This window comes from Struthio camelus, chromosome 1 (genome assembly GCF_040807025.1).
Source record: "Struthio camelus isolate bStrCam1 chromosome 1, bStrCam1.hap1, whole genome shotgun sequence".
In the NCBI taxonomy this organism is placed as follows: Eukaryota; Metazoa; Chordata; class Aves; order Struthioniformes; family Struthionidae; genus Struthio; species Struthio camelus.
Window position 1 is genome coordinate 35,665,104 of NC_090942.1, and position 13,629 is coordinate 35,678,732.

General features: G+C 38.6%; 1 long non-coding RNA gene across 1 annotated transcript in view; it reads left to right on the forward strand.

Annotated features, from left to right (window-relative positions):
* Positions 1-1,357: 1,357 nt before the first annotated feature.
* Positions 1,358-13,629, forward strand: part of LOC138066248 (uncharacterized) — a 62,334-nt gene continuing 50,062 nt past the window's right edge. Inside the window, exon 1 of the long non-coding RNA XR_011139481.1 lies at positions 1,358-1,555. This is a non-coding gene — a long non-coding RNA (uncharacterized lncRNA). The remainder of the gene's footprint in view (positions 1,556-13,629) is intronic.

Here is a 13,629-nt window from a genome sequence, read left to right on the forward strand (position 1 = left end):
ATGCTCTAAGCAGGAGAATGGAAATGCACTTATGCAGCTGTGTAAAGTAAATCAAAATCTACCTGCCTTAAGTCATTTACTGGCAGTAATGATTCGTTTTATTAAAATAAAATGATAGAATAGTAGAATAGTTTTCATTCCAGCACGCTGAATTGGCAGTTTTGCGGTGCAGTTATTCAGAGGGAATGTTGCCTGACTATATGCTAGTTCTTAATCTGAGAGAGGCATGCTACTCTCTTGGCTATGGTTTCTGAATAGAGAAAATTCTGTGCATAACTAGAGTAGTTAAATCTAAATCTAGATAATCTACAGTTTATGATACCCCTGTATAATATAAATTGAATAGTTTATAAGGCCAAAATAAGCTAGAAGGAGCTGTAAACATTGCTTTCCTTTTCATAAATGTAGGAAGGTTTATTATGGAATCACAAATCTGTCCAATACATTTATTTCCCGTTCCTATAGGGTTTGTAAAATGCTCTTTTCCTTGAATGCTCAGATACATATTTGGATTGTGACAAACAGAATCCAGTTCCTATTTATAGAAATATCTACAGTCATTATTTCTTTTAAAATCTTTTAAGTAGATAGTTTATATAGCTGCTAGAAACATAGTTATTCCGTAAATAGTGTGGTACTTTACATTTTGTTTAGACGTTCACTTTCCTTGCAAAGTGTATAGGTATAGTGTTTTAACTGGGACTGAATTCTACCTTTTACCATGAAGGATTTTACTGTAATTTTTCATGTAAACATACTTCTGTTTGAGATTTATGGTACACCTATGGTATCCCATAGAAAAATTTGCCCCTGAGTTCAGCAAGGAAAGGATGAGTCCATTTATTTGGTTGTTGCTCACTAAGAAAGTGCTTATTACACAACTGTTCTGATAGCCTTGCTTGGATTAAAAAAAAAAAAAAAAAGATTTTAACTTTAGGAATGGAAGTTTGGATTTTCCTACAGCCCATGGAATACCTCAGTTGCCATAATACTGAAAGATCCCTGTGTGGGACAGTTATTCATCTGAGCACTGTGTTATACACTCTTCACACGTATGATTTTGTGCATATGCTAGCTTTTGCAGGAGTGGACATGGTGGATTTCATGTTGTAGTATTTCTGGTGCAGTATGTCTTATTGAAGAAGTAGCACTGGAATAGGATATGGGCCTTTTTCTTGTCATAATAAGAAATCTTAGTTTTATTTGTGGCATGATAAAAAATAACTATACATTTACAAATTATCTGAAGAATTTTAAAATAGCAGACAGTTCTATAAATAATTAACATATATAGAATACATAATGATGTTTTGTAGTTTATCTTTTGATCAGCGCTCATGTGGCGCAATCTGCATAACTCACAACCACCCCAAACTAAGAAACACAGGATGTCTACATCACTGCCTCTGTTCCACATACATACACTTGCACGCACAGATAAGCACACACAAACACACCTACAAGCAGATGATTTTGGCTGCAGTTAATGAACAAGGAGGCTACGGAAAGGAATGTATGATGACATCTCTTCATCAGAAGTTGAGGTCATATGATCGTGAGTGATATGGTTAAATAAACTCACTAATTAGTGTTGAAATAGGTAATATATTTAAAATGAGAAACATGATTTTAATGGAACTTTAGAGTTAATTATGGCTAGTGGATGCTATTATTAAACACAATTTGTTCCTTTCTGTTCTGATTGCTAAGTTATTTTTAACATGGTGTTAGTTTACAGAGCTTCTCAGGGAGTTGAACTCCTCCTGGTCTATTCTCCTGTAATTTTCGGGTAAACAGTCCGAAATGGACAAGTCTCACAGAGAAATAAAAATGTTGAGATAATTTCAGTGTAAATTTTGCTGCAGTATGAAGGAAGTTAGCCAATAATTATTATATCAGTGCACTAGACATGCCCATCATTTATTGTTTTTTCCTGTGCTTTACAAATATTCTTTATGTTAATGTTAGGATTGAATATAAGAAATGCAATCTGTTGTAAGATAGAAACTCTGAGAACTTAGCTGTTGCCAAAATGGACTTAGAAAACGTAAAAATTTAGACATTTTCTTTTTCTCCTAAGGAAGATGTATAAGACAGTATTGCCGCAGGTTAGACAGAATCATACAAATATTTAGAAAGCGGAACAAAATGAACAACACTGCCTTTCCACACCTATCATTTGAATTTCTCTGCTAAGTGCAGGAACATTCCATTGTTCTTTGTCTGCTTGACTTCCCAATATCTACCTAGTATCCATGAGCCTTTCTCCTCGGATCATACTAGCACCTTATAAAACCCTAATGACACAGAAAAAAATACTTCTCTGCAGTTTTTGATTTTATGCAAAGTTTTGGATTGAACCAATAATAAAGCTTTATAAGAAAAAAAAAGACTAGCGTCAGAGGAGAACTCATAAAAAGGAGTCACGGAGAGGCAAGAGAGTCATCGAGAGTTCATCATTTGGTTCACTACATTGCCGTGAAGAACTTGTCACAGCCCCCTTACCACGCTGCTGGCTAGCCTCGGTTCTTGCCTGCGTGTGTGTCATTTTAACCACGAGCACAAAGTGATCATATGCCATCTTGACTAGCCCAGAGTTATTTTGACGACTCTCTTTTTGTATTTTCCTGGTATCCCTAAAAGTCTGTGACAATCCAGAATAGTCTGTGCCCCTGCGTATCCTCTTGGCCTAGCGATCCTTTGCTGTGCTAACAAAATCCCCCGGAGTACTTGGAAGGAAGTACACGGTAGCGCTGGGCTACCAAGCAGGTACGAGCCGGGAGCTGGTAGGTAGGCCTCCATTTACTGCCTGAGCAATGCTGCAGATGCGTCTGCCTAGCTGTGTCCCCTGTTGTCCTGACTTACTGGTTGCCTTTCTACATGGACCTCGGACCTAAGCTACAGGTAGCCTTCTCTCCAGCCCTATTTCTTGGACAGACCTTGAACTCGTGATATGGGAAGCCCTGTCTCCAGCCCTCTCTCCTGGTGGTCCGGGCTGGATGCTTTGGATAGGCACTGGACGTGGCTGAGTGCCTTGCCGTGCTAGGGACTGGTGATGGATGGTGCCCCAACCACCCCCAGGTCTGCTGGGGCTGTGAGGCTGCTCCCTGTCAGGGTCAGTGCCTGCCTGTGCCGTGGTCCTCGGCTTTCCTCCCTCGCGGCAGCCCCACTGGTGCTGCTCTCCGAGGGCTCAGCCGAGGCCGGGGTCCGTGGGTTTTGTGGCACTTCTTCTTGCAGCTACCAGGTACAGCGGGGCGAGCTGCTGAACCGACAGGGAGGCTGCGCAGCAGGGGGATTCAACAAGTTGCAGCAGAGCTGAGGCTGGACAAAGCTTTTGTTCCTTTTCAAATCCTAGCATCTAGTTGCAACCTTTCTTCAAGTGCATTCAAAGCCTATTTGCTGCTTTTACATTTACAATCTACAGTAAAGTGCATTTAAAAACAAAATTAATAGACCATATTCATCTCTTTCCTTGGTGCTGCCTAATTTCGCTGAACAGCTTGGTAAGAGCGCATACGCAGATGGGCCCAGCTTCCTAGGTACACCTTCGTAGTCTACTAACCTTCATCATTCTCGGAAAGGTGGTACAGATTCATGCCAGTTAGCTATATATTTCTTGAAGTATAATGACTTTCAGTACACAGTCATGCAGTGGAAATAAAAACATCTATTTTTTACAGCACTTCAAGACTCCTTTTACTACTCTGCGAGTGTGTATTTACGTAATATTATGTTGGTTATAGTCAAAGACATTCGGTAGGAATTTGGCCCCAGTCCTGCAGTTAATAAAAGGAAGGTGTGGGAGTCTGCCTGTGTAGAGTCACTACAAGCTTTTATGGGTAAACAAAATACTTTCTTACTGAGTACTACACTTTTTTTTTTGTTTGGTTTTTTATTTTAGTTGTACTCCGAAGTGCCAGCTGCTTACAAATCATGATGAAGACAATATTAGATTATGATGATCTATTTTGGAATGCATAGTTTAGTTAATCTCTAAGTGAGCATCTAAATGCAGCACTCGGGACAGCCTTTGCATTTTAAGTATAGCTGATCTTCTTTCCTACCCGGTATAAATCTGAAAGAAAGAAATATTGAAGGGCAGTAAGGTCTTACACTAGCTTATAGAATATAAAACATGCCAGTACATTTATTGTATAACATTTTCTCTCAAGGTTTTCTGTTTGTTATTATTGAATGTTAAACACGCAAAATTGTACTTCTATAAATTAAAAGGAGGACTATGCAAACACTTGTTTTTAAAGGTACATAAGGTTATAATACTCTATAACATTGTCCTGTTCGTTTTATGCTTCCATACACATAAATACACACACCCACGCTACCGTACACAGATGGTCATAACTATGTGAGATCACATGAATGTTTAAAAAAATATTCCAGCGCTAGAAGTAATTGCGAATATTCTTCTTATTATGTGCCCATAAAACGTATGAAACTGCTATAATCAGTCTCTGATATTTCCAAGCACTATCAGAACTTGTATGACTAATTCTGCCTTTTATCTGCCTTTGGATAATCATGTGAAAACTGGGTATGCAGGCATGCCTAACTGATAATGTAAATAGTTGTGTAAATGTGAGTGGGTAGGCAGTTGGATTTTCTTCAGTCAGTTCTTCCTAGGCGCTGCCTTTGAAGGTGCGGTCCTTGCTAGCCAAGCCTGGTCTCAGCTTCCAAGCTCACATTAATGCCACAAGAAGAAACTCACAGCAGAAATGGTTGCGCTGCTTGGAGGTTTTCCTTGCTCCTGCAGCCAGGCTGGTGGAGCAGATCATGGGAAGTCTTCTCATTTGTTTCAGCGCAAAGTCAGTACTTTTCCAGGACAGTTTAAACTAACCTGAGCTGCCTTGCATGACACGCATAAGGAAAGCTCACGTATCTTTTCATCAGCTCCGCTCTGGACGCAGCATCTTTCACTAGATTTATGGTCCCAAACAGCTGGTGCCTGGGAACTCTTCTTACCTAGAGGCTGAATTTGGATACACAGTGTGTTCTGGAGTGCAGATAGAAGGAAGAGGAGAAAGGAGACAGGATGGGGTGATACAGTCTCTGTTTGCTGCTGGCTTCACCTCCTTCAGAGGGGCCTGAGCAGTCCTGGAGTCTGGGGGAGCCAGCGGGTCCCTCGCAGGCGTATGAACAGCAGGATTTGGGCCCACATGCCCAGTGTTGTGTTGAGCATTTAAAGCTCTTTCTTTTCTGTTTAAGTAATGAATTGCAAATGTCCCCTTCTTTATGATTAGTGAAAATGCAAGAGAGTGAAGTCTAATAAGACTCTTATTTTTCTTCACATATTTGAGCAAGTGCTGCTTATGTCACATAAGTCAAAGGGATATAGGAGAAGATCTATCAAAATTAAAACTTCAAAATGTTTCTATGCTATTTCTCATTCCTTTTTACAACCAGTTATCTTTAATACCGTGTCTAAATATACAGGCCAAATACATTTCAAAAGTCTCTCAAGATGAGCTACTGTAGGGTTTCCTAGTGATATATGTATCCTTAAGTATAGTATTTCACCATTTTTCAAGTCTATAAATAAAAAGTTACGCGACTAACAGGTGATACTCTTGGCTTTCGATTTTTATAAATCCTCTCTGCGATAGAGACGGAACACAAAATATCTACATTTTGATCTTTTGGTGATGTAGAACCAACTATTTCCTCTTCTAGCCTTTAGGATAGTATATTTTTGAGGAAGTTATTCTGCAGTTATTGTGGAGAAAATAAATACCTTGCTGTGAAATTTTAAATTTATTTATATGCTTAAAGTTACACAGAGGCTTGCTCAATCAATTAGCTCTATATTTGATTTTGGGTGCTATGTATACAAAACCTGAAATTCCGTCTTGGGTAACTGGCTTGGTTGTTTTTTTATGTCTTTCTTCTTAAACTGAAATGTAATAGTCTTCATAGTATGTACTTCTTTCCACATGCTTTTGTTTTAATGATTAGCCGTCTTACTTTGGTGCAAAGGCAACTACACTTGAATGTTAAGTGAAATGATTTTATGTAATATATCCTGTTGTTACAATTCTGAAGCATGAAATTACTCTGATTTTATGGTAGTCTGTAAGCACGACATAATGATAATAATAAGAATGAGACGCAGGCATTGACTAACACCAAATGCTATCGTATGATACAAGCTATGCAAAGCAGAGTAGGACATTGGGGTGGATTGTCTGCTGGTATAATGTTATTGTCTGTAGCTAATCAGAGAATTTATCCCGAACTATCTGTGCTATCCTAAGTTTAGAAAGCCAAATTATGCCTTTCTGTGCACATGTGCCATTAGAAATAAAATCGATGACAGAGAGTTGCTCCTGTCTGTACGGGAGAAGTATTTGACCCAAAGCATTACTTTCTTTTCTCCTGCCAACACAGACAATACCAGGAAATGCGATCAGTGTTCCCAAGCCCAGGGATAATTTAATTTAAAGCCCAGTTAGAATTTCTCTAGATAAAAATAAATCACTGCGCCCACCCTGGAGTCCAAAAAGCAGGTCCTGGTGGATGGGAAGCTGGAGGAGCCAGACTCATTCCTGTTGCTGGTAGTGTTGAAATAGTTATAGTAATTAATCTGTTATAACTCTGTAGCTAAGATTCTCCTATGAAAAAAACATTCCAAGATAAAAATGACTTTGAAGAATGAAGTGAGTATTCTAAAATGTTGTATCTACATGAAAAATGGCTGTTTTGCTACAGCTTATTGATCGATTTTGTCATGAAACAAGTCCTTATAAAAATACTTAGCATTCATACAAAATTGTTAGGCATTAGCAGTCATGCATGCTTTTAGCTGTCATGATGTTATTGCTTTTTTTTTTTTTTTCCTTTTTTTGTCATTGGCATTGGCAAATATCTCTGTCGGTTTGCAAGAAACTATTTTTATGCTTCATACCTTTTCTCACAGTTGCTGTGGAGATGTTGGTCTTTGACATTTATTTTTAGGTTTGGAGCTAGTCCCTTTTAATTGGAGAAGAGGAGATTATTTTTTCAGTGTATGTTTAAGTTAATATGTCTCCAGAGCTGCAGACATGTTTGAATTTTGCTTCTGCAGAGATTCAAATGTTGCATCACAGAAGTCATAGAAAACAGGCATGGAACTGCCTGTGAAAAGTCCGCTGAAAGTCCATCCTTATTCTCGAGGCATATCTAACTATGTCTAAACCATTTTTGGCAGAGATTTGCCCAAGTGGTCCTTAGAGACCTCTGTCCAGCCTCCCCAGGCTATCGGTTCAATTCACTGCCCACCTGTTAGAAAGCTTTCCCTAATGCCTAACCTAATTCTCTCTTGTTGCAATTTAAGTCCAATATGGTCTGTGTTCTCTGGAGCAGCTTTTTACACTCCTAAAGACCATTATTATGTCTCCCTGCAGTCTTATCATTTGTAGTTGAACAGCCTCAGTCCTTACAATGTTCCTTAGGCTCAGATATCCCCTAGTGCTTTCCTCCACGCAATCTCCATTTGATTCCCGGCATTCCCCGATCACAGTGCTTCAGACTGAACACAGTTCTGAATTCTGTCTGAATGAAGCCTCCCTATTGACACTTTTCCAGGATGCTATTTGCTTTACTTGTAACCTTGTGGTATTGCTGACGCATGTTCAGTCCAATTTGACCTGTAGTCCTTTTTATGGAACTGCTGCCTAGTCAGTCCTCCATCTTATATTTATTCAGTTGATTATTCCCAAGTGCTGTACTTTGTATTTGTCCTTAGTGAATTGCTTTTTATTTAGTGTCCACATGCATCTTATTTTGGTAATGCACCCTATCTGTTTCTCCAGTTTATCTTTTTGAATTCAAACCTTGTCCTCTCTGTGGGGCTTGCAGCTTTTCCTGGATTGCATCATTTGCAGACTTAATAAGAGTGCTATTGACTCCATTATGCGAATCATCATTACTGAAAATACTGAAAAGTGCCAGATCCAGGATAAATACTGTGCAGTGTAATGGATAGGGAATGTCCTGACCAGCAGGTCCTAATTACAGAAACCTATAGGACAGACACAGAAGGGATAGAGTTTTTCCAGTGAGATGCCAAGATGTGATAGATACGGAGTGAAGTTTTGTCAAATTCTCCAGGCCTGGGGACGATTGAACACCTTCCTCAACACTTCTGATGAGCGCCCTGATGAAGCCCAAAGCTGAAGAGATACACCTAAAGCATCTGTGCGCTCTTCTGCATGACCAGGGAAGTGGTACTTGCTACAGTCCTTCGTCCTTTGTGTACATAGGTATAGAAATCAGCCCTAGATACCATCCTAGGAATTTTTAAAATATTTTCGTAATTTAAACTGCTCTATGAAAAATTAAATTCATTTCAGTCTAGTTTCTCAAGAAGCTGGGTGTTAAGGTGCAGGAGAAGGAAAGTTAGGCATGTGGACAGGAATTAGAGGTATAATTGGAAGAGAGCAACAAACATTCAGAAGCTAGAGGTGTTGTGGTGGTTTGAATATGAGATACATGGGACGTGGATCCATAGAACACCAGGCTGTATATGGTTTCCTGTTCATGGAAAAAAAACTTGTTCATTTTCACTTTTGAAAGAATACAACATTTTTGCTGAGATAAATTCTATAAATAGGATGCCTACATAGGAAATGGTATTTTGCTCAAAAAAAAAAAAAAAAGGATGGCAAGAGTTTTTTTAATTTTCATCAATGGCCCTCTGTGAAAATACAAGCCACCCAATATATTCAGTTTTCACACAAGTTTTTTCAAAATTTCATGTATTTTAAACTAATGTTTTTGTTACACTTATTTTTTCAATAGCTGCGAATAAACAGACACCAGACACCTTAAAACAGATACCTAATAAACAGATGCCTTAAAAGAAAATATATTTTTGGAAATGTATTTTTCTATATGAGAAGTACTTTTTTTCTTACAACTTCCTGTAAAATTATTTCCTTATCCAAACTCCTGATGAGGATGAATATGCTGTTCTTGATAACAATGATTGCATTCTTTTCCAAGGCTAGTTACAAGAAGATAAATAGTTGCACTGGCACTTAAACTTTCTGTCGTTTATGCTAGCGTATGAAAAAGTAGAGATCCACAAGCAAATAGTTTAAAACTTTGTGCCTGTTTGTCAACCTTGAAATGAGCTGCAAAAATACTGCAAACTGATACATGACCGCTCTGTTTTAGGAATGGTAAGGAAGGACTTTTAATGTGGCCAAACCTGCATTTTTGTAAGGGCTCTTTAGGAATACTTGCTTATTTAATGTGAGTTAAAGTTGTCTAATACCATACCTGTTAGGGACTGCAGTGATTCTAAAGTACAGCCCTGCAATTCCTTTGAAAGGAGTAAGACATGGAAGAATTATGTTAAAGAATGAAGTGTCAGCCAGGTAATTTTCCCTTAAGATAGAAATGATTCAGAGAAGCTGAGTCTTGCTACTTTGTTACTCCGTCAACAGCAATGAAGCCTGATGTAAAGCAAAATATTGTTTTATATCAGGATAGTTAAAAGAAAGAGAATCAGGTCCATAATATCTTGTACATTGATTAATCAGTAATGACTTTTGCCATCAGAAAGGTCCAGTTCTACATTTCTAGCACAGACAAATTATGAATGAACTGGTCTGGCCTTAGCTCTAGGTTTGCTTAGTACAAGACTGGTCCAAAAGAGAGGAAATGTTGTTACCTAATCAGTAACACGTGCCCAGAACTGAAATGTACTTGATAGAAAAAGGAACTTGAGAAAGAAAAGGCAAGATAAGGTAGATAAGATAAGGTTGTGGACTCCCCATGGTTCATTATAGTTGAGAAAAGTTCATCCTAAGAGACTAATTCGCCCTGTAATTGTACAACTCTCATTCAAAGCATTTTTACTTAAAATTAATTGGCAAAGTTGAAACATAGATTGATATTTTAGATTTTTTATACTTTGTGGTGTGTAAACAAAAGCTCAAAATATGTATTTTTAAATTTCTTTTTTATTTTATACCTTTTCTTCTTACTCCCAAATTCAGAGACTGTCTGGGCTAAGGCACTCTTGGGTTGTCTTGTCTAGATTGTTCTTGAGTAACAGATGCTCTTGATGGGCTGAAAAGCATCAGTCAGGAGTAACTGAAGATTGAGGTCAGGCTTTGCTAACCTGTATGCGAGTAGCCTACATACGGCTGCTGCTAAACAGGGTGAAGGGACTGACTTACCCAGGCTATGCCACATGCCTGCCACTGTCTTCCTACTGGAAGTTTTTGACCCTCCTGGGCTCCAGCAGAATTGAATGTATGGTTACTCATTAACTTTATTCTGTCAAAATGATTTGAGTGAGTTTAAATACTTCATAGTGAGGGATTTTTTAAAAAAATACTTGAATCAATTTTGACAGAAGTGGGTTAGAGGAAACTAGGCACGCAACGATGCCAGCAGATGGGAAGGTGCAGCCATCTCTCCTGGGATGGGTGGTGAGGACTGAAAAAGCGGCTTGGGAAGTCTATATGGGTAACCACTGACACTGGATCTAACACAACCAAAGTAGTTTGTCTGACTAACCTTTTCTTTAAATCTAGCCTCACAGTTAAGGAAAATGTATAAGGTGACAGCAGCATCAGTGAAATAACATCACAACATCTGAAGGAATGAAAAATCCCAAGAAAAGGAGGAATTTCTAGCTGTACTTTGTAAACTTTTGTTTTTTTCTTTCGTACTTTTTTAAATGTCTATGACTAGTTAGCCTTTGAAATTCAAAACTGCTGTTAAAGAGCCAATACCTTCTCCCTTTTGCTTAAGGTGTTAGGAGCTTGCAGCAGAATTCTTCCTACCTCCTGGTAACTGGTCCCAGGCCACAAGAGGATATTTCTTAGGGTTCAGATCTGTGTTGCAGAGGCAAGGTTGATGCAAGGAATTCTCATGCCTCCTACGTGCCTCTTCTGCTCGTCTGTCATTCCCACCTCGACGCTGCAGCATGCAGCCTTGCAAGACGTGTTCGTAACCTGGAGCCCTTCAGCAGCCCACCTTCTCGCAGAGCCCCACTGATGGCTCCACAGGTCTCGCTGCGGAGGAAGTAAACTGCTGTGGTGAAAGAGGAGAAGCCCAGGCTTCTTAAACTGGTTATACCACTGAAGCCAGTGACTAGTGGAGCAACTGCCTGAGATAATCACATTTCTCAAATTATTCTGAGATAAATATGTAAAAATGTTCTATAAATGAATTGGAAGATGGGGCAGATGACTGGGCACAGGTTTGACATTTTTGTTCAACCTTTTTAGGTTCAACATTTTATGGCAAATAGTCCAGGAATATGCACGTACGTTATGCTTTTCACTATGATAAAACAGGAGCAACAAAATTTTTCTTTGGCTTTAAGATCCGGAGTACGTTTCAGTATGATGTATCAAGCCTAATTATTGCAACCATTTACTTTGGAAAAGTTTTTCTTCATAGCCATAGGAATTACAACATTTATGTAATAATTTTATCTTCTGTGGAAAAGGTGCTCTTCTTAGAAAACAGCTGTTTTGATCCTGGCTGAGAATGCCAGAACCATTACAACATTGTTCATTAATGAAAGTTGCATGTCTTTTTGGTAAAGAGTTTTAAAACCTGAGCAACAGTGAGCTCCTTTGTAGTGTTTCTCCCTGTATTTGTGAAGCTCCTGCTGCGGTATGCTCCCAGTTTTTTGAGAATGACAGAAATATGAGCAACAATTACAGTTAAACTGGCTAAGAACTGATTTACAGTATTCCTTATAGGCCGATTACTAACAGGCAACAATCCAAAATACTTCAGTGACTTTAAAAATGTTTCCAAGAAAATGTTACTGATTCTAATAATGACTATGCAATATGTAGTAAACGTACATGCAAGAGGTTAAGAGATCAGCAAAGCATTCTCAGCAGTCTGAGTTTAACACAGGAAGCAGTGGTGAAAGTGCAAGGTTAAATTGTTCTGTTAAAGTCACAACGGAAATTGGGGCAAGAAAAAGAAAACACTGTGTCATAAACATGATGACATCTCTATTTATAATTGAAAGATGATTCACAAATACAGTTGTAAAAGCTAGGTACAAAATGTTCTTTTAAATTCTCGAAAGGAAGGCAGATTTGGTAATCATGTCATGTTTTCATTACAAATAAATCTATTTTCCCTTTTGATTAAAAGGCAGATCAAATGCAATCAGACAAAGCATACGGTAAATCACGTTATACTCACAATACTCCATTTAATTAGTTGTGAGATATAATAACAAGTCAATGAGTCCTTTTGAGGTTAGGCAGAGAAGGTTTTTTTTTAATCATAGCATTTACGCATACTGTAAAAAATGCATAGTTTTAAATGAAAAATAAAGCGCCTTGTTTCACCTTGTTTTTTATCTAGGATACATGAGCTGATTAAAGCAGCTAACAAAATGTCAGGACGATCTTTATAGCTTCAAAAGAGGAGAAATATAAATGCTGCAAGAAGCCGAGTTCTCTGGCTTTGAATCAGCAAGACTCTTAAGTATGTTCTTAACTTTAAGCACAGACATTCCCGCGGAGATCACTGGGTGGTGACTCAAAAACTTGCAGGATCAGGTCCTTACAAATGCTTATTTTCTTTCATTATTTTGCTTATATTTTGCAGGATCTCCTGCAGCAAAGTAGCAAGCTGCTGCATGTCCCTTTTACCTGTGGGTACAGAAGAATTTACAATGTAAGCATTTTGTAATATATTTTGTGAAATCTCTGCCATTACCTAAAGTCTTTCCTCTAGATTCGTGGTAGCACAGAAATACTGTGAAACTAACACATATTCAGTCAAGGGGGACGAGAGACAGGGCATCCTTATCATCAAAAGACATTTATTTGTGAGAGAGTTCATGGAGCAAGAGCCACGTATCACAAGGGTTATTACTTCACATGTGAGGCTGGGTAATTAATTAACAGAACTGTATTGTTTGCTGACTGAAGTCCTGGTGTTTTGTAAAGGAAAGGAACCTCCTATGAAATAATAAAAAAAATATTCTGGCTGTCATCATTGTAAAGGAAATAATCTACTTTCGTTTCCCAATAATAAAGTATTCTGAGATTACGCAAGTATCCCAAGTCATTAACTATTGAAGAGACAAGAGTCTAACTGCTCCGTGATGGCCTTTTTTTAGTTCTTCCCCATTCGTTCACTTTGTGTTAGTTTTACCGTATGCCCTTGTGCTTACAGCCTCTGCTTTGCTTCTAGCGGAGGAGATAGAGCCTCTCAGATGTATCCAATATGTAACCTGCAGTTTCCTCACATTTCACTGTCTGCGTTCAGTTAACGCTTGAAGTAGTAGAATAAGACTCTCTCCTCCTCCATGGTTTCTATTGATTCTGTGTCTTGGCATTTTGATGGGAAAAGGGGCTCCAGTTTAAAGCAAAGCAGAATGAGCAATTGAGGGTTTGAAGAATGCAGACTAAGCAGTTATCACAGAAATGGCCAAAGCAGCTTGTCTGAACATGGGCCCAAGATTTTCCAAAATTTTTCCTTTGAGCTCTGATTCTGCTTAAAGCTAGCTCTAATAATTACAGTTAATACTGACCTTCTTCCCCAAGTCTCGTTTGCAGCGTTTAGGTAGCCAGAATCCTGGTTGGTGCCACGGGCTCCCAAGCAATGTAGTAATAGACAAATACTAAGGCTACCACT